At 45.7% G+C, this 26430-nt stretch overlaps 1 pseudogene across 1 annotated transcript in view; it reads right to left on the reverse strand.

The window, feature by feature from the left end:
• Positions 1-1707: 1707 nt before the first annotated feature.
• Positions 1708-26430, reverse strand: part of LOC144799218 (phospholipid scramblase 3-like) — a 135572-nt pseudogene continuing 110849 nt past the window's right edge. Inside the window, exons 5-7 of the transcript XR_013603777.1 lie at positions 22092-22256; positions 11255-11416; positions 1708-4315 (exon numbers count right to left, since the gene is read on the reverse strand). The product of XR_013603777.1 is annotated as a phospholipid scramblase 3-like (transcript). The remainder of the gene's footprint in view (positions 4316-11254; positions 11417-22091; positions 22257-26430) is intronic.

The raw sequence follows: 26430 nt of genomic DNA on the forward strand, positions 1-26430 counted from the left end.
TCCTTTTATTTCATACTCCACTACCCCAGTCTCTTATCTTTTACATTTATTTTCCTCTTCTTTTTTCTCCCCTCCGTCCTTTACCACTACTCTCTCTCTGCTTATCTGTTTTCCTTTCTTCATTCACCTCACTCACTTTTTTTTCTTCTCTCTTTTTCATTTTGTGTTTTTCTTTCTCACCATGCTGAGTCCTTTTCTTCCCTTCAGCCCTGGAACACTGGGTCCTGTTTGTTCAGTCCCTTTGACAGGTTATCTACTGACCCTCTGATTGAGTGGTGCTGAGATAAGAGCTGAGGAGGCAGCAACACGTCATTAATTGCAATGAGACTCAAAAGCGAAGACAGACAATCCCTGTGCAGAAGTGTCATCCAGTGAGTAGGTAAAACACAGAAAACAGCAAAGCAACAGTCACTCACACACACACGTACAGCACTGGTAGTGGTAGCAGCCTTGCAAACTTTAAGAGCACGTTAAAATGGGTCCATCACATGCAGGTGTGCAGCCTTCCCTCACACAGAATACCTTCAGGTTCAGCAGTGAAATAGGCTTCCCACAACAGGCCCAGCACAAGGTGTGCAAGCTTCCTAAACTCCGAATAGACCAAAGACGTAACTGTGAAAAGGAAGTTGGGGGAAAACATATATGGACAGGATAAGTACTAGTGCCTTCCTGGTTCACAAACCGATACAGCAGGAAAAGGAACTCTGCTGCCCCTCTCAAGCAGGTACAGCATAGAAAGGAGCTGTGCAGCCCCCTCTCAAACAGGTGAAGTATAGAAAGGAGCTGTGCAGCCCCCTCTCAAACAGGTGAAGCATAGAAAGGAGCTGTGCTGCCCCCTCTCAAACAGGTGAAGCATAGAAAGGAGCTGTGATGGCCTACCTCTCAAGCAGGTACAGCATAGTAAGGAGCTGTGCAGCCCCCTCTCAAACAGGTATAGCATAGAAAGGAGCTGTGCTGCCCCCTCTCAAGCAGGTACAGCATAGAAAGGAGCTGTGCTGCCACCTTCTCAAACAGGTATAGCATAGAAAGGAGCTGTGCTGCTTCCCTCTCAAACAGGTGAAGCATAGAAAGGAGCTGTGCTGCCTCCCTCTCAAGCAGGTACAGCATAGTAAGGAGCTGTGCAGCCCCCTCTCAAACAGGTGAAGCATAGAAAGGAGCTCTGCAGCCCCCTCTCAAACATTTGCAGTATAGAAAGAAGATGTGCTGCCCCCCTCTCAACCACATGCAGCATAGAAAGGAGCTGTGCTGCCTCCCTCTCAAACAGGTATAGCATAGAAAGGAGCTGTGCTGCCTCCCTCTCAAACAGGTATAGCATAGAAAGGAGATGTGCTGCCTCCCTCTCAAACAGGTATAGCATAGAAAGGAGATGTGCTGCCTCCCTCTCAAGCAGGTACAGCATAGAAAGGAGCTGTGCTGGCATCCCTCTCAAACAGGTGCAGCAAAGAAAGAAGCTGTGCTGCCCCCTCTCAAACAGGTACAGCATAGAAGGTGCTATGCTGCCCCCGCTCAAACAGGTACAGCATAGAAAGGAGCTGTGCTGCCCCCTCTCAAACGGGTACAGCATAGAAAGGAGCTGTGCTCCTCTCAAACAGGTACAGCATGGAGGTCAAGTACTTCGGCCGCACTATGCACCCCTATTGAAATCACAGAAAGGTGTCAAGGGAGGTTTATTTTAAATATTCGCGATAAACCTGAGACCACTAATTCTGAGGTTTTTGAGCATTTATTCTGCTTATTTTTGATACTTCAAAAAGACATTCATAAATCCATTACACATGTCTTTTAAAAGGAAACACCACATTAGTAAATCACACAATTGTAACACATTTGTGACAAACATCGATAAATTATGTGTGCCAGCCTGAAATTGAACCAGTTCTGTATTTGCACTATGGCATAGGAAGAGGATTCCTTCATGGCTGGGCCAGGGGTTGAGAAGAGACCCGTTTCCATAGAAATATCGCCGCCGCTAGCCTCTTGCAAGTCTTTGTACCAATTATCATCTTGGTAGGGCAGAGTAAACGCATCACCAGTGTCACAGGCATTACCAGAGTCCGTTCTACAAACAGAATGCAAAGTGTGTTGTCTTCCTGGAGGAGGTGGTGAATTGAGTGGGGAAAGTGGTGACTTCGGCCAAGGTCAAACCGGTATCAACCCGGTGAAGGAGCGTACTATTGAGACATCCTCCTCCAGTCTTGATGGAGTCGGCATAGGTGCCAGGGGTGGGCATAGGTTGTGGTGCCAGATGCAGGGTCAGGACATAGGCTGGAGGGGAGTTGGCCCAGAGGTCCCAACTGGCACCGAGTGTGCAACCAGTCCTGTGCACCAGTCGGAATTCAACCTTGGAGGGGCCCCACACCACAGGGACTTACCTTTCAGGGACCACATACTGTCACCTGAGATTTTCATCTCAGCTTAAAAGGGACACCCATCTGATACACTTAACTTTATTTATAATAATATTATATTCATTTACAAGGCTTCCTATTTTCCAAGTGGAGCTCTGAGCACATTGTGGCTGAATCCCCCCCACCCCCATTCCCCCAAAAACCTCACCAGCACCTCAGGGGCTGCAGGGGTGTGTGCTGTCCTTGCTGAAGCTTCCCTATCAGGAAGAACAGTTACAAGACAGCAGGAAGCAGCAGCACTGAGCTATCTCTTGAGAGGGAGAACAGGTAGAGAACTGGTGTCGCCAGCAGCAGTGCAAGCTTTTTCTGAGCACCAAGAACAGGTACAGGAACAATGGCGGCAGTTCATAGCTTCTTTAAGCAGCAGTGACAGCTTTCTTAGCACAAAGAACAGGTACGGAAGCAATGGCTGCAGTGCATAGCTCATTTAAGCAGCAGTGCCAGCTTTCTTAGCACAAAGAACAGGTATGGAAGCAATGGCTGCAGTGCATAGTTCCTTTAAGCAGCAGTGCCAGCTTTCTTAGCACAAAGAACAAGTACGGGAACAATGGCTGCAGTGCATAGTTCCTTTAAGCAGCAGTGCCAGCTTTCTTAGCACAAAGAACAAGTACGGGAACAATGGCTGCAGTGCATAGTTCCTTTAAGCAGCAGTGCCAGCTTTCTTAGCACAAAGAACAGGTATGGAAGCAATGGCTGCAGTGCATAGTTCCTTTAAGCAGCAGTGCCAGCTTTCTTAGCACAAAGAACAAGTACGGGAACAATGGCTGCAGTGCATAGTTCCTTTAAGCAGCAGTGCCAGCTTTCTTAGCACAAAGAACAGGTACGGAAGCAATGGCTGCAGTGCATAGCTCATTTAGCAGCAGTGCCAGCTTTCTTAGCACAAAGAACAGGTACGGAAGCAATGGTGTTAGTGCATAGCTCCCTTAAGCAACAGTGCCAGCTTTCTTAGCACAAATAACACGTACGGGAACACTAGCGGCAGCACATAGCTCCTTTAAGGGGAAACAGCCATTACACCACAAGCGGTACAATGCATGCCATTGCCCTTCATGACAAAAGGTGGTGGATTTAACTCCAACACCTACCCTACAGTTACACATACTGGAGTTGGAATAGTAAATTAACCTATTCCAACTTCCAGCTCACCCCCGACAGCAAGTCGGGGTAAGGTTTTGCGCAAGGGCATGCAGGGTAATGGCATTCGTTGTAACGTCACATAAACAAGTTTCTTAGCACAACAAACAGGTACAGGAACAATGTCGACAGTGCATAGCCCCTTAAAAGAAGAGCAGTCAGAACGGATATCAGCAGTGCAGGCCCACAAACAGCTACATGTGCAGCAGCAGTGCAAGCTTCCTTCACATACACAGAACAGAAATGCCACAGATTCAATGGACGCTTCCTCTCAACACACTCACACACATTGCTTGCTGGAAAGACACATCCGTATTCGTAAATGCAAGACTTGACTGCTTTGTAATAAGTTATTCAGTGTTGTGATATATACTTTATCCAGCCCATGACTGAACCCCAAAGGTGTTGAATGAGGGGTATTTGTCTAATTCTAGTAGTTTTAAGCTGCAGAGGAGATCCCAGATTTCCTGGAAGAAGAGGTCTCTAGATCCAAAGACCTCTACCCCACTCCGAAGCCGTTCCCTTGACATGTGTCCAGCACTGCTGTAACAGGGCCCTAAGTGCGCTTGTGGTGCAGTCAATCTCAGGTGTGATAAAGTGTCCGGGCAGTAAAGTGCAGGGGGGTGTCATCACCCACTGGACTATAAGGGGGCTTCTTATCTTCCTCTTCTGTAAGGGGAGGGTCCATGGAGAGAGTTGATGCAGTCTTTGGAGGGTTGATGTCACTGATTTCTTGTTCCACTGTTGTTTCTATGTTCATAATATAAGTGATCCTGGGAGGGAGAAGAAGCAGGATTGGTGAATATTTTCACAACAGATGTGCAGTCTACTTCACCTTCATACAGTCCCCCAGTCATGGCCTCAAAACTATGAGTCTGTGTGGATCACCAGATTTCTGTGGCTTCTGCCCCCCCCCCTGAGGCTAGACTTCACACTTCACATCCCCTGTAACCAGTACTAAACAGGCCGCTTGGTGTTACACTTGTCACACATCCCTCGTCAGTGTGGAGACTGTATACCTGCACTCCCATTATGAAGGCTCTACAGTACCAGTCAAACACCTCTGAACGCTTGCACTTTACACACCATGGGATCTGGCACCACAGCTTCTCCAGTGAGTAAAGGATACATAGACACCTCTTGTGCCTGACAATTTGTTTTGGGACATTGTTGCAAACAACCCCCCTTTCTTGGGGTATATGTACACAGCGTAAGCCTGGACTCTAGGAACTCGCAAAGGTTTGATGCGTGCCATGCATTTTTACAGTGTGTTTCCACCACCTGGTAGCAACACTTGGCTACCAAGACCTCTCATAACATTGGCTCCCTTTACAGATCTGCAAAAAACACAGTTGATGGACAGAATGTAGAACAATGTCATTCATTCACCCCAGTACAAGGATCTGGGCCTAAATCCATCGTTTTTTTGCACTCCACACCACCCTGGGTTAGACACTGGCTATATGCAAATCAGCTCTGACCCTGTGCCTCATGGGAACAGTCCAGTCCCAACTACCAAGCCATGTCTTTCCCAGACCGGAATCAAGCATCCAAGGACCGGTTTCTGGCTATCAGCCTTCATTCAGCCTGGATAGCTTGACTCCAGTGGTCTGGAGAGTCTGGGACTCACGTCTGAGCATACCCAGCCCACTCGGGGTGAAAATTGCAAAAAACACAGTTGATGGACAGAATGTAGAACAATGTCATACATTCACCCCAGTACAAGGATCTGGGCCTAAATCCATCGTTTTTTTGCACTCCACACCACCCTGGGTTAGACACTGGCTATATGCAAATCAGCTCTGACCCTGTGCCTCATGGGAACAGTCCAGTCCGAACTACCAAGCCATGTCTTTCCCAGACTGGAATCAAGCATCCAAGGACCTGTTTCTGGCTATCAGCCTTCATTCAGCCTGGATAGCTCGACTCCAGTGGTGTGGAGAGCCTGGGACTCACGTCTGAGCATACCCAGCCCACTCGGGGTGAAAATTGCAAAAAACACAGTTGATGGACAGAATGTAGAACAATGTCATACATTCACCCCAGTACAAGGATCTGGGCCTAAATCCATCGTTTTTTTGCACTCCACACCACCCTGGGTTAGACACTGGCTATATGCAAATCAGCTCTGACCCTGTGCCTCATGGGAACAGTCCAGTCCGAACTACCAATCCATGTCTTTCCCAGACCGGAATCAAGCATCCAAGGACTGGTTTCTGGCTATCAGCCTTCATTCAGCCTGGATAGCTTGACTCCAGTGGTGTGGAGAGCCTGGGACTCACGTCTGAGCATACCCAGCCCACTCGGGGTGAAAATTGCAAAAAACACAGTTGATGGACAGAATGTAGAACAATGGCCAGAAACCGGTCCTTGGATGCTTGATTCCGGTCTGGGAAAGACATGGCTTGGTAGTTCGGACTGGACTGTTCCCATGAGGCACAGGGTCAGAGCTGATTTGCATATAGCCAGTGTCTAACCCAGGGTGGTGTGGAGTGCAAAAAAACGATGGATTTAGGCCCAGATCCTTGTACTGGGGTGAATGTATGACATTGTTCTACATTCTGTCCATCAACTGTGTTTTTTGCAATTTTCCCCCCCTAGTGGGCTGGGTATGCTCAGACGTGAGTCCCAGGCTCTCCACACCACTGGAGTCAAGCTATCCAGGCTGATGAAAGCTGATGGCCAGAAACCGGTCCTTGGATGCTTGATTCCGGTCTGGGGAAAACATGGCTTGGTAGTTCGGACTGGACTGTTCCCATGAGGCACAGGGTCAGAGCTGATTTGCATATAGCCAGTGTCTAACCCAGGGTGGTGTGGAGTGCAAAAAAATGATGGATTTAGGCCCAGATCCTTGTACTGGGGTGAATGTATGACATTGTTCTACATTCTGTCCATCAACTGTGTTTTTTGCAATTTTCACCCTGAGTGGGCTGGGTATGCTCAGACGTGAGTCCCAGGCTCTCCACACCACTGGAGTCAAGCTATCCAGGCTGATGAAGGCTGATGGCCAGAAACCGGTCCTTGGATGCTTGATTCCGGTCTGGGAAAGACATGGCTTGGTAGTTCAGACTGGACTGTTCCCATGAGGCACATGGTCAGAGCTGATTTGCATATAGCCAGTGTCTAACCCAGGGTGGTGTGGAGTGCAAAAAAACGATGGATTTAGGCCCAGATCCTTGTACTGGGGTGAATGTATGACATTGTTCTACATTCTGTCCATCAACTGTGTTTTTTGCAATTTTCACCCTGAGTGGGCTGGGTATGCTCAGACATGAGTCCCAGGCTCTCCACACCACTGGAGTCAAGCTATCCAGGCTGATGAAGGCTGATGGCCAGAAACCGGTCCTTGGATGCTTGATTCCGGTCTGGGAAAGACATGGCTTGGTAGTTCAGACTGGACTGTTCCCATGAGGCACAGGGTCAGAGCTGATTTGCATATAGCCAGTGTCTAACCCAGGGTGGTGTGGAGTGCAAAAGAAACGATGGATTTAGGCCCAGATCCTTGTACTGGGGTGAATGTATGACATTGTTCTACATTCTGTCCATCAACTGTGTTTTTTGCAATTTTCACCCCGAGTGGGCTGGGTATGCTCAGACGTGAGTCCCAGGCTCTCCACACCACTGGAGTCAAGCTATCCAGGCTGATGAAGGCTGATGGCCAGAAACCGGTCCTTGGATGCTTCATTCCGGTCTGGGAAATACATGGCTTGGTAGTTCGGACTGGACTGTTCCCATGAGGCACAGGGTCAGAGCTGATTTGCATATAGCCAGTGTCTAACCCAGGGTGGTGTGGAGTGCAAAAAAACGATGGATTTAGGCCCAGATCCTTGTACTGGGGTGAATGTATGACATTGTTCAACATTCTGTCCATCAACTGTGTTTTTTGCAATTTTCACCCCTAGTGGGCTGGGTATGCTCAGACGTGAGTCCCAGACTCTCCACACCACTGGAGTCAAGCTATCCAGGCTGATGAAGGCTGATGGCCAGAAACCGGTCTTTGGATGCTGATTCCGGTCTGGGAAAGACATGGCTTGGTAGTTCGGACTGGACTGTTCCCATGAGGCACAGGGTCAGAGCTGATTTGCATATAGCCAGTGTCTAACCCAGGGTGGTGTGGAGTGCAAACAAACGATGGATTTAGGCCCAGATCCTTGTACTGGGGTGAATGTATGACATTGTTCTACATTCTGTCCATCAACTGTGTTTTTTGCAATTTTCACCCCGAGTGTGCTGGGTATGCTCAGACGTGAGTCCGAGGCTCTCCACACCACTGGAGTCAAGCTATCCAGGCTGATGAAGGCTGATGGCCAGAAACCGGTCCTTGGATGCTTGATTCCGGTCTGGGGAAGACATGGCTTGGTAGTTCGGACTGGACTGTTCCCATGAGGCACGGGGTCAGAGCTGATTTGCATATATCCAGTGTCTGACCCAGGGTGGTGTGGAGTGCAAAAAAAGATGGATTTAGGCCCAGATCCTTGTACTGGGGTGAATGTATGACATTGTTCTACATTCTGTCCATCAACTGTGTTTTTTGCAATTTTCACCCCGAGTGGGCTGGGTATGCCCAGACGTTAGTCCCAGGCTCTCCACACCACTGGAGTCAAGCTATCCAGGCTGATGAAGGCTGATGGCCAGAAACCGGTCCTTGGATGCTTGATTCCGGTCTGGGAAAGACATGGCTTGGTAGTTCGGACTGGACTGTTCCCATGAGGCACAGGGTCAGAGCTGATTTGCATATAGCCAGTGTCTAACCCAGGGTGGTGTGGAGTGCAAAACAACGATGGATTTAGGCCCAGATCCTTGTACTGGGGTGAATGTATGACATTGTTCTACATTCTGTCCATCAACTGTGTTTTTTGCAATTTTCACCCCGAGTGGGCTGGGTATGCTCAGACGTGAGTCCCAGGCTCTCCACACCACTGGAGTCAAGCTATCCAGGCTGATGAAGGCTGATGGCCAGAAACCGGTCCTTGGATGCTTGATTCCGGTCTGGGAAAGACATGGCTTGGTAGTTCGGACTGGACTGTTCCCATGAGGCACAGGGTCAGAGCTGATTTGCATATAGCCAGTGTCTAACCCAGGGTGGTGTGGAGTGCAAAAAAACGATGGATTTAGGCCCAGATCCTTGTACTGGGGTGAATGTATGACATTGTTCTACATTCTGTCCATCAACTGTGTTTTTTGCAATTTTCACCCCGAGTGGGCTGGGTATGCTCAGACGTGAGTCCCAGGCTCTCCACACCACTGGAGTCAAGCTATCCAGGCTGATGAAGGCTGATGGCCAGAAACCGGTCCTTGGATGCTCGATTCCGGTCTGGGAAAGACATGGCTTGGTAGTTCGGACTGGACTGTTCCCATGAGGCACGGGGTCAGAGCTGATTTGCATATAGCCAGTGTCTGACCCAGGGTGGTGTGGAGTGCAAAAAAAGATGGATTTAGGCCCAGATCCTTGTACTGGGGTGAATGTATGACATTGTTCTACATTCTGTCCATCAACTGTGTTTTTTGCAATTTTCACCCCGAGTGGGCTGGGTATGCCCAGACGTTAGTCCCAGGCTCTCCACACCACTGGAGTCAAGCTATCCAGGCTGATGAAGGCTGATGGCCAGAAACCGGTCCTTGGATGCTTGATTCCGGTCTGGGAAAGACATGGCTTGGTAGTTCAGACTGGACTGTTCCCATGAGGCACAGGGTCAGAGCTGATTTGCATATAGCCAGTGTCTAACCCAGGGTGGTGTGGAGTGCAAAACAACGATGGATTTAGGCCCAGATCCTTGTACTGGGGTGAATGTATGACATTGTTCTACATTCTGTCCATCAACTGTGTTTTTTGCAATTTTTACCCCGAGTGGGCTGGGTATGCTCAGACGTGAGTCCCAGGCTCTCCACACCACTGGAGTCAAGCTATCCAGGCTGATGAAGGCTGATGGCCAGAAACCGGTCCTTGGATGCTCGATTCCGGTCTGGGAAAGACATGGCTTGGTAGTTCGGACTGGACTGTTCCCATGAGGCACAGGGTCAGAGCTGATTTGCATATAGCCAGTGTCTAACCCAGGGTGGTGTGGAGTGCAAAAAAACGATGGATTCAGGCCCAGATCCTTGTACTGGGGTGAATGTATGACATTGTTCTACATTCTGTCCATCAACTGTGTTTTTTGCAATTTTCCCTTTACAGATCTGTCATTCTTGTTATCTGGAGTCAAACTGATCCGTTGACATTGTATCTGATTGTATTTCATGTTATTTCCAGGTGGAGCATACTGGATGGTGGAAGGTGAACGCAGAATTGAGTAAGTTATTGTTCAGTGATGGACTACAAAGGAAGAGGCCGGTTAGATCCGGATATGGACCTGTGTGCTGCGTTATATGAATGGAGGTTGATACCATTCGATGTGTGTGTAGTTATGTGGTAGGCTTACGTTAACATCTTTATGTGGGTTGATGTGTGGTACACTCAAGTTAAAATTTTTAGGTGGGTTGATGTGTGGTATGTTCAACTTAACATCTTTAGGTGGGTTGATGTGTGGTACGTTCAGGTTAACATCTTTAGGTGGGTTGATGTGTGGTATGTTCAACTTAACATCTTTAGGTGGGTTGATGTGTGGTACTGTTAACTTAACATCTTTAGGTGGGTTGATGTGTGGTACTTTTAAGTTAACATTTTTAGGTGGGTTGATGTGTGGTATGTTAAACTAAACATCTTTAGGTGGGTTGATGTGCGGTACTTTTAAGTTAACATCTTTAGGTGGGTTGATGTGTGGTATGTTCAACTTAACATCTTTAGGTGGGTTGATGTGTGGTACTTTTAACTTAACATCTTTAGATGGGTTGATGTGTGGTACTTTTAAGTTAACATTTTTAGGTGGGTTGATGTGTGGTATGTTCAACTTAACATCTTTAGGTGGGTTGATGTGTGGTACTGTTAACTTAACATCTTTAGGTGGGTTGATGTGTGGTACTTTTAAGTTAACATTTTTAGGTGGGTTGATGTGTGGTATGTTAAACTAAACATCTTTAGGTGGGTTGATGTGCGGTACTTTTAAGTTAACATCTTTAGGTGGGTTGATGTGTGGTATGTTCAACTTAACATCTTTAGGTGGGTTGATGTGTGGTACTTTTAACTTAACATCTTTAGATGGGTTGATGTGTGGTACTTTTAAGTTAACATTTTTAGGTGGGTTGATGTGTGGTATGTTCAACTTAACATCTTTAGGTGGGTTGATGTGTGGTACATTAAAGTTAACATATTTAGGTGGGTGGATGTGTGATCCATTTACGTTAATATCTTTAGGTGAGTTATATGTGGTACTTTTATGTTAACATCTTTAGGTGGGTTGATGTGTGGTACTTTTAAGTTAACTTCTTAGATGAGTTGATGTGTGGTACTTTTAAGTGTCAAAGTATTTTTGAATTGTAGCAGGGGTGTGTGCATGACAGCATCTGACAGCATCTGGAGTTGTAACAGATGCATACTATTGTTGCTGTGTGATGTGTGAGAATACCTGATGTAGATTTGTTCATTAAAGTGGAAAATCTTCTTCAATTAGATGACATGGAGCCATTTGTGCACACATGGGTACCAGGAGAGTTCCTTAGAGGTAGCAGTTCCCTACTACGATCCTATTAGAATAAATAAAGCCTGTGGTTGGACGGATGAAGGTTGAAGGTTCCTTTCAATGGGAAGATTAAAGTTTATGGATAACTATACTCACAATGAAGATTCCTGTCGACAACAGCAGTGCCTTGACCTTGGCGTCCATGTCCATGGGGAACTGGACTGAGTAGTGGTCATTGGCACTGAAGATCTCCTTGCGAAACCCTCTCCATACGTTTGTGATCAAGCCTATTGTGTGTGATTCGTTACTGGTTTTCACCTATTAAGAGACAGGAATTTTAGCATTGGTGCTTTTCATATTTGACTCTCATACCTTTATGGCAAAACCATCCCAGCAACATGTATTCTTCCTGCAGCATGCTGTGATCACCAATTGATTAGAGTGTGTGGTGTCGAGGCTCTGTCATCCCAGGCATTCTGTATACATAAAGAAATCCAACCTTCTCTGGCCCACCTCACACAGGGTTGTTCCATTTATTGTTTCAAACTAATGTTATACAGGCATGCCTCCACATGTACCTATACATATAGGGTCATGTTCACTACCTGCATTTTGTAATACATTCACTTGTATTACAGTAGTAAAAATAAAGTATTACAAAATGCTATTCACAAACCTACGAGGATAATTCTCCCACCGCTCCTATTGTTTCTATGGGGAAATCCTCACATATGTAAGTTCACTACTTAGTGGCTGATTACGATGTCGTGCAGAGAGGCTCCAAATGGGATTCGGTTTTCCAGAATCTGATTCGGAACCCTCGTTTCCGAATGAATCGTACACATTTCCAAACTACCGTTTATGATGCCCGGAAACCATTAGAGCAGTCCGAATTGGTTCTGAAAGCCATTTGGACAGCCCAAGTCTTTCAGAGCCGATTCGTATAGTTCTATGGACACGGTTTCCTGAAGAGCGATACGATGAGCTTTTCGGACAGCCGTTCTGATTCGGTCTGCCCGACACGAAACAGTTGTTGGAATCTGTCTTTGGGTGCCCGTTGTGGGCCCCCCTTCTCCCTGAGGCATACGAATGGGGCCTCTGGGGGTACCCAAGGGACCCCTTTTTCCAAAGCGCCTGTTGGGGTACCCAAGGGACCCATCTTCCCAAGCATGGACAATGTGGCAGGCACCATAGGGGGCCCGCCACAGGGTTCAAGGTTTTACACAACCACCCCTCTTTTTTTATGGGAGACTGTGTTCTCATTCGGAACACAGGCTCCCATTGAAGTCAATGCGACCTAATGATGTTGGGAAACATCATAATTGGTCGTCCTGACTCGCGGGACACGATTAGTTTGGAAACGAGTCCGAGACTGATTCGTTCGGAACAGTTTACTAACGACATTGTAATTGGGCCCTAAGTAGTAAATGTGGGAGGGACAGCGGGATGGCTGGTAAAAGGGGAATAGTTACCACTAGGTTTAGGGAGGAAGGAGGTGGGTTTAGAGAGGGGCATGCACTCACCCACCAAAGAGCAAGCCTGTTCGATGCCCAGAATCATGTTCAACCGTCCATGCTGGACTCACGTCACACCACATCTGAAAGCGGTCCACTGCCTTCCCATGTATAAATGAATACAATTGAAACTTCTCACCCACACTTTCAAGGCACTACCTAACACAGGCATAGCAGTACTCAACAATAATATCTGATTTTACAAAGCTTCCAGACACCTCTGCTCGTCTGGCCTCCTACTTGCACACACCCCACGGATACGGAAAACCAGATCTGTCAGTCGAGCCTTTTCCTACATCACTCCATAAGCGTGGAATGAACTGCCACTACTCATAGGCGCCTCCTCCTCATTTCTTGGAATCTGCAAAAAGCTGAAGACCTGGCTTTTCAAGTATTCCCACTAGGCCCAGGTTTGGATAGACTCAGACCTGCTCAGCACCAGGGCACCCTCCCGGGTGATAGGGTACTGTACAAACCTGTATAACATACCATTACTATTACAAAAAAAACAGCACTTATTACAGCCATAAAGGAGCCTAAAACAGTAATAAATAACTCAATATCACAAGTCCAGCACTTCACATTGCCGGCCACTGTTACTGCAACACCCGCCCACAGAAAATATTGGCAGTGGGGATAAAACAAAAAAAATCTCATAGGAAATAATGTTTAAATAAATTACATTATTTAAAATAGTTATAACTCATAGGAAATATTGTTAAAATACATTACATTATTTAAAATAGTTATAAATATAAGTAAATATAATTTAATGGTAAAATAAATGTAAAACATTTAATTATTAAATATTTTTAGAACCTTGTTTGAATTTATAAATGAATGTAACAGGATTAAATTACTTTTAATTAATTCTATAGTTCACTTTTAATATTTATTAGTGAATAGTGAAAAATGTAATTATTTTACTTTATGTCAGAAATTATTAATTTATGTATTTGGTTTTAAATTTTCTTTACTGGTTTTCTAGTAGTATAACAACAAAGCGAAAAAGAAAAAAAAGGAGTGATACATTATTAATGCAGGGGTACTGAACAATATGTGGCTACCGAGTGCCTGCAGAAGATATTGAAATAGAATTATCCATGCACGCTACCCCAGGAAATTACACACAGTTACACATGCCCGTATTGCGTTCTGTTGTATAACATTTCGATATTATGTTGAGGTTGCCTCCCTGACTCCCAACCTTACTTGGGCCTGTGACACTTCTCCATTGCCCGCCCCCTTCGGCTCTCCAGTTTCCTTGCCCACCAGATAATGCTGAAACACATTCATATAGGCTCCCGGTCTGAACTGGGGGGGTGGTAATAGCTCATTGTAAACATCAGACTGTGCATTGTAAATAGATCATGTCTCTAATCCGTTCCTCTGTTGTGGGAACCCGGCCTCTACGCCACTGCATCGCTACCCGCCTTTTTGCGAGCAACAACCCCATCGCCACAAGTTGTCGAACCTCTTTATCAATAGCCTTGTCATATCCAAGCAGAGCAAGGAAAGGGTCAGGCAGAAGGGCAAGGCCTGGTATTGCACTCACAGTGTGAAAGACTTTCCCCCAAAATTTTTGTATTCCTGGACAACTCCAGGCAATATGCATAAGTCGGCTACCAGCATATTACAGCGACCACAAGAAGCAGTGTCAACTAGGCAATACCTGTGTAACCGTTCTGGGGTGTAGTACATTCTATTGATATATTTAAAATGTATGAGGCGATGCCTACCTTTCAGCAATATTTGTTTAGTGGCCACACAGCAGTATTGCCATTCTTTGTCACCAATTATGCATCCCAAATCTCTCTGCCATTCCTGTCTCACCGTCGAATGCAACAACCTCCTGGCTTTTTGCGTGATGTAATAGATCCTAGATACTAGCTTTCCGAGGGATTCAGCTTGAATTATTTAGGTGACAGCATGCACTTCAGGTGGTTCCTGAAGGTTCCTCCCTACTATCGCCCTTAAAGCGTGCTGTACACGGAAGTGTTGATAGCGAACAAGGGTGTGTAGGACTGTCCCTAAATTGCTGCTTGCTCCATTTACAAAATTTCTCTTCCTTGAACAACTCTCCTACTTCTGATATGTTTACCATATGCAGCACCTGGGAGACCTCCCTTTCCTTGCCTACTGGGAGCCAAGTACACCATTTTAGGAGCATTGAGGGTGAGTACAACAACGCGTCAGCCTGCCTAATCAACAGATTGCGCCAGGCATGCACTGTAGAGTTCAGAAAGTCCAATAGGCTATGTTTCCTAGATGGCATCCTAAAAAGAACCTGAGGGAGTGTATCCAGGTCTGCCACTATTTTCTCTATGTGTAGATGCGGTAGGGTCTCTGGCCCATGAATCCATGCATAAGGGTGTGAACATTGCGCAGCTCTATGATACAAATCTAGGTCTGGGGCATTAAGACCTCCCATAGAGTATCTCTTTTTTCAACAACAAGGGTACCCCAATTAAAGTCAGCCAGGGACCTTGGGGATCAGTTATTTAATACAACAGTGGTCCCTAGTGGAGAACAGAGATAAACACGGGAAAATAAATACAGACCCGTTCAGTGCTGTGTTGGGTAAACTTATCCAGCCGGACAGAGGTTCAATGTTTAATTTGGAGACAGTTATTAAGGATTCAGCACACAAGGGTACTGAAAGTGGAACACAAGTTTGTGTCCTACTACAAAGACATTAGGACATACAATTGGGGAAACATTTAAGGAAGGCTCAGGCAATGCTCACGGTTTGTTTTCAGGACAAGTCAATAAGTGTATGTATGAGAAGTTTTTAGGTGTCAACGATGTTTCGATCCGAGAGAACAATGCAAGGATCATCTTCAGGACATTAGATATGCATGCCTGTTGACACATGCCAGGCAGACCAGTGGTCACAATGGCGGCAGTCAAGTAGGCATGAATCAAGGCTGGTTAGTGCCCCATGTGGGTGGACGGCGAGGGCCTGTTCCTAGAAATGAGGGCGAGTGGCCTCGAGGGTGGATAGGTTCCGATTATGGTTTCCTATGGATCAACGGGTGCAGGGGCGAGTGATAATCATCCCAAGACAAGGAGCTACAGCCGTGTGCTCAGTGCTGCAAGATCTCCTTAAGCCGGCATTGCGGTGTGTAGCTTCGAGGGTCTGCTTCCTGGATGGTGGAGTATGGCAACGTGAGGATTTCTCATTTGATACAAGGTTGTTCATCCACCCAGGCTAACCTAATCAGTAGTGATCTCCTCTTAGAGACTATGGGGGTCATTATGATGGCGGATTTTCCGCATACTCCGGGCCGGCGGAAGCCACCGCCGGCCCGGAGTATGCGGGAAATCCGCCGAGGAGGCCTGAAAGACCCACCGCCAAATCAGGATGGCTGGTGGGTCTCACAATGTGTCCGCCGCTTTTCCGCCGCGGTCAGAAGGCGACCACGGCGGAAAAGCACTAACATGGCTGGCGGTGTCTATCAGACACCGCCAGCCATATTAGGATGTAGGGAAAGTAATGCTTTTCCGCGTCGGCTTTTCCGCCGTGGAAAAGCATACGGACAATCACTTTGGGGGCCCGTTGCGGGCCCCCTGGGTGAAGGTTGCGTGGGGGGTGCACATGGGGGGGTACCTATGGTACCCCCCTGCCTTTGCGTGCATGAAGCGGCAGGCACCGCGCGGTGCCTGCCGCTTTCTGCATGCAAATGCACAGCTTTCGTTTTTTACATTGCGGCGGGTGCTGCTTCAAGCTGCACCCGCCGCAATGTAAAACATACAGGATGTGACCGCCAGGGTGGCGGTCACATCCTAATTGCCATGGAGGGACCACCGCTGCCCATGCGGACGGTCCCTCCTACTCAGGGGTGGCGGACGGACGCAAGTCCGTCCGCCATCCTAATCGGCCCCTTTGTGCGCTGGAAGCACCATTGGAATGTTATGAAAAAGGAATAGTAGCCTCGGAAGGATGACCATTTTCATAAGGCAGATCCGCCCAAATAATGACAGGGGTAACCTTATCCATCTGTCCCCATCTTCTTCAAGTCTCCCTAAAGCTTTCCCATAGTTATCAGTAAGAACTACCTATGAGTCTGTGTGTTCCTGAATTCCTAAATAACAGACGATTCTGTAGTCCACTGTAAGGGGAAATCCATGTGTATTGGGTGTGTAGATGGAGTCAACGGGAAGATCAGAGAATTTTTCCAGTTTATCTGTTGACCAGACAACTGCCCGAATCGGACCATCTCTTCTAACACCGGAGTAAGGTGAGTCGCTGGCTCTCTGACATATAAAAACATGTCATCCGCGTATGCTGAAGCTATCTGATGGTAACTAGAAAAGCGCATTTCTCTATGACAATGATATTCCTGGGACACACATAGTAAGGGCTCAGCCACTGGAGCATATAATAATGGGGACAGAGGGCACCCCTGACGAGTGCCTCTCCAGAGAGGGATAGGATTGGTTACCTTGAGGGTAGCCCAGGGACGCCTCAGCCGAGGTATGTGGTTTTTCTTTACTTTAAAATCTTTTTACTTAAGATTTAATCGATTGTTAATAGTGGGGTGGGAGGCGGGTGGCGTAGCAGAGCTCCGCAGAGTTTGTTCTCAACTCCGTGGCCATCCGCATAGCCCCGCTACGCCCACTACACCCGGGGTTACTCTAAGGGTGCAATGAGGAACTCTCTATGGGAGTCAGTGAGCCCAGCCATCAGAAAATGTGCTTAGTTTTCCACTATAGCATTACCATCCTGTGCCAAGCGGGACCTATAAAGTTCCGAGTAATATCTGCAGAACCTGTACGCTATACCTGAAGAATCATATATCATTCTGTTATCCTCATCCAGAATTTCTACTATGGTACTAGTGTCTTGTGGAGGTCGTTGCAGTTTGGCTAACAGGGCCCCAGGGCACTCTCCCTCCCCATATGTTTGAGAAGTTGCATATTTACCCAAGTGCTTGATTTCGCTATCTGCCATTTCTCGATATTCCTCTAGAGTTTTTCTAATGTTGTCTACGTGTTTAGTACTGGCAGACTCCTGGTGCTGCAGATCCGGACGTGCGATTTCTGCCTCCAGACTTGTAAGCCTACGCTGAATTGACCTTAGCACGCCTGAATGTTTTGAAATCGCCTCCCCCTGATGAAAACTCTGAAGGCTTCCCATAGTACAGAGAAGGAGGAGACCGTCCCAAAATTTTCCCTAAAGATTGTCTCAACCACGTGGCCATTTCTGAGCGAAACACTTGATTTAGTAAATGGGGCGATGCGTTCTATTGGGATTTCTAATTCCAGTATACCTGGCGAGTGATCAGAATAGGTCCTAGGAAGGGGCTCGCAATTCGTGACTAGGGGAAGAAGAGCTCTGGATAACAGCCAATAGTTAATCCTTGTATGAATATCATGCTGGGCTGACTAATGTGTGAACCCTGTGAAGTGTTAGGGCGCTGCCTCCATACATCTGCCAGGCTCAATTGAGCCATCAATTCCTGAATAGCGCATGCACCCGCTGCAGGTCTTCTTGGTGGGCCTCTTGACCTGTCACTATTGGGATCTAGAATACAATTAAAGTCACCCCCCCATATTTGCGGGAGTTCATCTGCCTGAAGCAGACGAACTGCCCTTTCTTGGTAAAATTGCGGGTCATCGTGATTAGGACCATATATATTCACAAGGCAGGTCCTAAACCCCTCCGTACTGCATCTGACCACTACAAACCTACCACTGGGCTCAATCTCCTCCTCATGCAGTGTTGGACCTGACATGGGGTTAATCCAAGTTAACACACCTCTTGAGTGCAATGTGAAACTTGCTGCACAATGTGGGCCCTGCAATCTTTTTGGGGAAGCATCTTATTTAGGGGTGCTAAATGAGTTTCCTGTATCAGGGCAATGTCCACCTGATGTCTCGTCAGTGAGGCAACTACTCTACGGGGCTTCCTATGATCATTCAACCCACAGATGTTCCATGTCCAAAGCCTAATCTTCCTATTTACCACCTTTGAATTTCCAATGCGAAGTTGTATGCAAATAAATTCAACAAGCAATTATCTGCATTACCCCTTGTCGATTAATAATATACTTCGCCCCTCCACCTCTCCGACCCACACTATACCTTGACAAACTACACATAGGAGACCCCGACAAAACCCTCCCTCCCCAAACATGTCTCATTGCTAGTGCCTTAAAACATTGAAAACCAATAACAACCCCAGTAAACTCAAGAGGGTAACAGAGTGGGGCAGATGTTGCCTGCATTCCTCCTGAGACTGACTCTCCAGAGCCCACTCCACTGGTGGCTTCTCTCGTGCTTAGGCATTTGTGACCCTCCATTGTCCCCGGTGCTTTATTGTCCTTCCTCCCTGCTTCAAATTAATGCATCATTCCGCGTTTGTAGTCATCCCTGAAATATCAAGTATCCTGCAGGATCAGCTTCAATCAGTCATCCAATCTCAGATATAGGTCTGGAGGAGCGCGAGTCACTGTTCCTCTGTGTCTGAGGCGTCATCCTCTTGCCGCTGTTGGGCCCATGGGGAATTCCCTCTGTGCTTTTCGCCTTCTGTTTTTTTCAGAAAATGTAGTGCTTGTTTGGATTTATTGAAAATATGCGCCTTCCCATCCGCATGGACTCTCAACTTAGCTGGGTAAATCATGTTGTACTCAATATTCAAATCTCGCAACTTAAGTTGAACTGTGAGAAACTGACGCTGTGCATGTTGAACCTGGTGCGTAAAATCTGAATAGATGGATACATCAATATCTTCGTATTTCAGTGACTAGCTTCTTAGCCTTTCTCAGCGCAGCATCCCTGCCGCTGTAGTTGAGCAACCTGGTGATTATAGGGTGCGGAGGGGCACCCAGCACCGGTCTAGGGGCTAGAGATTAATGTGCGCGTTCCATTATGAACATGTTTGAGAATGTTTCTCTGTACCAGTAGCGTAACAAACAATTGCTCAACGAATAGTTCCGTATTCTCTATGTCAGTGGATTCCGCTATACCCACTAGGCGCACATTATTTCTTCTTGAGCATGCCTCCAAATCTTTTGCTTTGGCTTGAACCACAAGTGGAAGTTTGTCAAGCTTCACTTTGGTGCCCAGAGTGGAATTCAGGGCAACCTCTGAGTCAGATACTCTTCTTTCAACCATGTCGAGCCTCTCCGAATACTTGTCTAGCCGTTCACACATCCTGTCCATTCTAAAGGCGAGGGCGTCGATCTTTCCATCTATTTTCGTTAGAGTATGCTGCATCGCTGCCAGAATCTGCTTTAGGTCTGTGTCCGCCGCCGTGTCTCTCATCTCTGAAACGAACTCCGAGGCAGTTTTCTCTAGTTCCTGTTGCCTGGAAGATTTGCGTGGCTCATAGCTGAGCTTGGACTGTGATTTCTCTGTACGCACTATAGTACCCTTGTCTACCTTCACTTGAGCTCTCAGCCGACTCTTCCCAGTCACCTAAATGTAGGGGCTTATAATGGACTGCACAAAAATTCAGAGGCCAACACCTGCTTCATTTCCTGTCCCGCTGATGCAGATAGAATATATGACCAGGATCGAAAGCACTATTGTGACAGCAGTCGTTTTGAGTGGTACTTGTGTCCACGTTATCTAACCACTACAGCTAGTATTTAATGAGGCAGCTCTCCATTCTAGGCCACCACCGGGAATGGAACCTCTCACTGACAAAGGGCCAATCTCGGCTCCTCTCCTGTTCCTGCTGGACTTGTGGCCTTCAGTATGGCAGCAGTGCACTGTGCAGCGCATATATAAGGTGCCTGAGTTTCCCTCTGTGGGTGAATAGCAGTATATTCCCCACTACCAGACTCAACTCCAGGAGGGGGTCTACTAGTATTCCCCTGCATGCTAGCTATTTTCCTGCCTCTATGGACAGCCCGCCTGGGGTACATACAATGGTGGACTGCGCCCCATATGTCAGCTGCAGTCTGCATTCGGGCAGCGCACACCACAATGGACACATCAGGAGGCGATGGTCACCAAATGCTCCCGCCTGAATTAGGATTCTTTTGGCCACCCCTTAAAAGTCCTTAGAGCCCAGATCGCACAGTGAGGACTCACCGCCGGTGTACAATGGCACAATGTCTCCGCTAGTCCCGCAGGCTTCCGTAATGCTTGGAAAGCTTCCATACACTGATGACAACTGATATCAGATGGGGCTCTGATTTGCCGGGATGAGTGTTAAGGAATAGCCAATAATCAGCTTTCCAGATTTAAATATCTTCAAATAAAAAGCTGGTTTCTTTCTGTTGGTTCTGGTGTTGGAATATCAAACAATTTGGAATCCAGGATGATGACGAATGTGACTCGGAAAAAAGAGTTGGGGAGCTGATATTGGTATTTAATGGAGATGGCAGACGGAGACTTCAATCTACCATCGTTACTGTGGGAGAAGATCTTGCACGGAGAACAGATGGAAGAATTATGGCAAGTATCTTGGGGCATATTTGCAAGAATGGCGATAAAATTATCGCCGTTTTAGCGGGCAGGAAACTGCCGCTAAAGAGGCAATAATGGGCTTGATAATATGTCCTTGCGAATTCCCATAGCAGCCCAGGTTCTGATGTTAACCTGGGCTGCTATGGGAATTCACAAGGGCATATTATCAAGCCCATTATCGCCGCTTTAGCGGCAGTTTCCTGCCACTAAAGCAGCCATAATTTTATCGCCGTTCTTGATAATATGCCCCAAAGTAACTTTCTATACTCCACGGTTCGTGCTGCAAATTTAGGGCGTAACCACCTTTTCTGTCTTCACAAAGTTTATTGGACTCTGTATAAACTGTCCAAATTGGGGAAAGGCCCTACGCCAAGATGTTCAAAGTGTGGCAAGGAAAAAGGAGACTCCTCGGTTGGGGTAGAGACATGTAAGTCTACACTTTTGAGTAACTTTACCCTCTGATTATTTTAATAGCAAAAATAATACGGATACAGCAGTCTGTTCCAATGTGTTACCATTCAGCCTCCCCTCTTGGCTTGCTCATAGAGAGATACAGTGGAACATTTTAACATGTTATCAACCTTCCCTTTCTATTCTGCTCCCCAATATAGTGTATGTGTGTTAATTGTCCACACCCTTGTTCGGTGATGTCCTGCACTTTCTTGGATGACAATACTGCACATACATTTGTTTGTTGCCTCAATACTACTCAAACATTTGTTTAGTTATGCAATATCGCACAGTGACAGTGCTTAGTGACTCTATGTGTTCATATGCTTGGCCGCAGATTATTTGGAATGTATATGGACATTGTAGGAGTTGACAAGTCCTTACTGGTGTACTATAGACTTGGTGTTGGATTTCTCATCTCATTCTATGGTCAGAACAGAGTTTCAGATTAAACTCTATGTTTATCACGGCTCTTTAAACTCTATGGTTAGCACATGACTATTCCTTATAATGTTTAGATAACAGAAGGCTTCTCTTCAAACTCTATGGTTAGCACAGGGCTTCTCATTGGAAGTATCTGTTTGATAGCTACAACCCCATAACCATACCTAAAAGTTGACATCACTGAAGGCAGCCGTTCCGAAGCCTGGACCCACGACCAGTAGCACCTCTTCTTTGTCCATGTTCAGGATGGAAAAGCTGATAGAGAAGGCCTCCCAGTTCTTGACGATGTAACCAATAAGACACCCAGATGTGGGAGAGTATACTTCCAGCTAGGATTGTAGTTGTAAACACATTATTTACATACAGGTAGTTATTTTGATCTCAATGTCAAAAATGTATTTAATGGCGAACACTGAGTATGAGTGGATATGGAGCAATGTGCCCCCCAAAGATTTAGGTTAAAAACTTTGCTGTTCTCACAAGATATTTCCATTTCTTGGATACTGCTAGCTTGTTACCTTTAGCATTCCCTGTGCTTAGAGACCCTTAATGCACATTAGAAATGACAGCTAAAATACCATACCCTAACATAATAAGGAACTTAAAAATCCTCCTGTTTCAAAGACACTTTATTTGAGTCAAAGAGCTCAATGCTCTATTCCTTTCTCTGAGTCCCACCTACATTCAAGGACTAGGACTGGTTTCTACTCTTGATAGTAACACTATGGTTTGTGTTATCATTAGTCAAAACTCTAATGTTCTTGGACCACAATCACTCCATAGAAAACCACATAAATATACCACACGAAGGAACAATTATACATATACATGGCCAGTGATATCACTGATGACATCACTGATGATATCAGCCAGTGACAGAGTGTTTCTGAATAGTTTAAGAATGTTATGTATATATACACACAAAGGTGTATTAAAGAATGAGTGGGTGTATGAGTGTCTGAATGGATGATTTAGTAGGTGCGTGACTGAATGTATAAGTGAATGATTAAACGTGTCTTAGTAAATGCATGGGAGAATGTCTAATCTATGTGAATATATGTATCAGTCTGTCAGTTGGTGTGTAAGTGACAGCATGGGTGCTTAGTAGCTGCATGAGTGTGTATATGGGTTAATGATTGGTTATCTGAGCACCTATATGAGCACCTATATGGGTGTCTGAGTATGTGTGTGGGTTGTATGACTTCCTGCAAGGATGTGTGAGTAGGTGTTCCAGTGAGTGTATGGGTTCATAAGTGTGTGTGGGAGGGGCTATATGGGTTCATGAGTGGATCTGCAAGAGGCTGTATAGGTGAGTGAATGTGTGTATGGCTATGTTGGTGAGTGAGTGGATGTCTCAGTGGTGTATGTGTGAGTAACTACATATGTGTAAGGTAGTATATGTGAGTATTGGAGTGACTAAATGTGAGAGTGACTGATTGTGAGAGTGGCTGTAAGGACAAATGTGTGCTGTGTGAATGATTGTATAACAGACTAACTATGTGTTAGTATCTGTATGAATAAGTGAGGTGGTGTGTGTATAACTGCATAGGTAAGTAAATGGCTATGTGATTAATTATTTGCGTGACTGAGTAGGTGTGTGTGTAACTGTGGGTGAGTGGTGGTGTGTAAGTGTCTATATGGTTATATGATAGCATATATCAGTGGCTGTATAGATGAATGACTTTGTGAATGAGTAACTGTATGGGTTAGTGAGTGGATGTGTCTGTAGACCTATGAATCAGTAAGTGGGTATGTACTAACTAGTATTGGTGTGTCTATGGTATTGAAATTGGTAGTCTGTATTTTAGAGTGGGTGTCATGTGTCATGTGACGAGGATCATCAGAGATTAAGTGGATGATGTCAGGAGTGATGTCATGAGTGATGTCAATTGAGATGTCATCAGTGCTGTCATCAGTGATGTCACTGACCATGTCATGAGTGATGTAATATGATGTGACGTCACATAGCTCAGCTAACTATACCACCGACATTTCTCTGGTTTTGTATGAGTGAAATCTCAGCCTAACTATAATGTCACTGAAACCTGTGGTTTTTTTCAGTCAATTTCTAAGGTTTTTAACATGTTAATTCCGAACTATAATGTCCCTGAAACCTCTGTTTCTTTAGTGAATTACTAAGGTTTTTTAAATGCTAATTTTTTAAATGCTAATTCCTAACTATAACGTCCCTGAAACCTCTGGTTTTTCAGTGAATTTCAGTGAATTTCTAAGGTTTTTAACATGCTAATTCCTAACTATAAAGTCCCTGAAACCTCTGCTTTCTTAGTGAATTTCTAAGGTTTTTTAATTGCTAATTCCTAACTATAATGTCCCAGAAACATCTGGTTTTTCAGTGAATTTCTAATGTTTTTAACATGCTAATTCCTAACTATAACGTCCCTGAAACCTCTGTTTTTTTAGTTAATTTCTAAGGTTTTTTAAATGCTAATTTCTAACTATGTCTACATAGTTAGAACATGTGCAGAAAGAGGAAGAAATGTGCAGAAAGAAGCAAGAGAAGTGCAGAAAGAGGAAGAAAGGTGAAGAAAGAAGCAAGAGATGTTCAGAAAGACCCAACCGAGGTGCAGAAAGGAGCCTACTTTGACTGTACCTTACAAGAGACTCATAAAAGGTAGCCTAATCCATATTCCTTCTCCCAAGATGTCTTAAACCTAACTTTTCTCAATCAGCTGCTCAGAATGTTAGGCCTACCAAATATAAAACAGCAATCCCAAGCATATCACTGTTGTAAGTCTGATCAAGATAGGGAAGGTATGCATGGGTGTTTATGCTTTTACCTAGTGTCATGTTAAATGAAAATAAACATATAAATACTTGAAATTCTGTGTTCCAAACAGCATACTATGTAGATTTGTGTACAAAAAGGTGTATGTATTTCTTTCTTCTCATATTACAGGGCACATGGGTATTCAATAGTATATTTGAGGGGCTCCATAACACATATACATAAGACATGTCTGCCTGTGCAACCGAATGACCAAGCAGAACTGAGAAGATTTAACCACCTATAGGAGAAGTTACCCGCTTTTTAAGCTACCATCTTCACATGCATAAAACATGTAAGAATACATATACAAGTAGACATATACCTCAGTCACAAGAGCACGCAGATCTTTAAACTTGACAGCTTGTTCTTCCCATTTGAGTACAAAAAGAGGTGGGAGAAGTTCAGAAAGAAGCAAGAGAGTTGCAGAAACAGGCAAAAGAGGTGCAGAAAGAGGTAACAAGGGTGCAGACAGAGGCAAGAGAGATGCATAAAAAGGGAAGAGGGGTACAGAAAGAGGCAAGAGGGTGCAGAGATTTGCAAGAGAAGTGCAAAAAGAAACAAGAGCAGTGCAGAAAGAACCAACAGAGGTGTAGAAAGAAGAAAGAGGGGTGCAGAAAGAGGCAAGAGAAGTGCCGAATGAAGCAAAAGAGGTGGAAAAAGAAGCAAGAGGGGTATAAACAGAGGCAAGAGAGATACAGAAAGGGGGAGGTTGGGTGCAGGAAGAGGCAAGCGGAGTGCACACATTTGCAAAAGAGATGTAGAAAAAAGCAAAAGCAGTGTAGAAAGAACCAACAGACGTTCAGAAGGAGGCAAGAGAACTGCAGAAAGAAGTTAGAGAGTTGCAGAAACTGGCAAGAGAAGTGCAGGAAATGGTAACAGGGTGCAGAAAGAAGTAAGAGATGTGCGGAAAACGGGAAGGGGGTGTAGAAAGAGGCAAGAGGGATGTAGAAAGAGGTAAGAGATGAGCGGAAAAAGGGAAGGGGGTGTAGAAAGAGGCAAGAGAGGTATGGAAATAGGGAAGAAGGGTACAGAAGGAAGCAAGAGGGGTGCAGAAATTAGCAAGAGAGGTGCAGAAAGAAGCAAAAGAGGTGCTGAAGGAGGCAAGAGAAGTGCAGAAAGAAGCATCAGAGGTGCAGAAAGAGGCAAGAGGGGTGCAGCAAGAGGCAACAGAGGTGCAGAAAGGAGCAACAGAGGTGCAGAAAGGAGCAACAGAGGTGCAGAAGGAGACAAGAGGCATGCAGAGAGGCAAGAGAGTTGCAGAAACAGGCAAAAGATGTACAGAAAGAAGCAAGAGCAATGCAGAAAGAATCAACTGAGGTACAGAAAGAGGCAAGAGAGGTGCAGAAAGAAGCAAGAGGGATGCAGAAATGTGCACGAGTGATGCAGAAAGAAGCAACAGAGGTACAGAAGGAGACAAGAGAACTGTAGAAAGAGGCAAGAGAGTTGCAGAAACAGGGAAGAGATGTACCGAAAAAAGGAACTGAGGTACAGAAAGAGGCAAGGGAGGTGCAGAAAGAGGGTAGAAGGGTGCAAAAAGAGGCAAGAGGGGTATAGAAAGAAGCAACAGAAGTGCAGAAAGAAGCAACAGAAGTGCAGAACGAAGCAACAGTGCTGCAGAAAATGGCAAGAGCGGTGCAGAAAGAGGCAAAAGAAGTGTAGAAAGAAGCAACAGGGGTGCAGAAGGAGTAAAGAGAACTGTAGAAAGAGGCAGGAGA

The sequence above is a fragment of the Lissotriton helveticus genome, chromosome 12 (genome assembly GCF_964261635.1).
Source record: "Lissotriton helveticus chromosome 12, aLisHel1.1, whole genome shotgun sequence".
Taxonomy (NCBI): domain Eukaryota; kingdom Metazoa; phylum Chordata; class Amphibia; order Caudata; family Salamandridae; genus Lissotriton; species Lissotriton helveticus.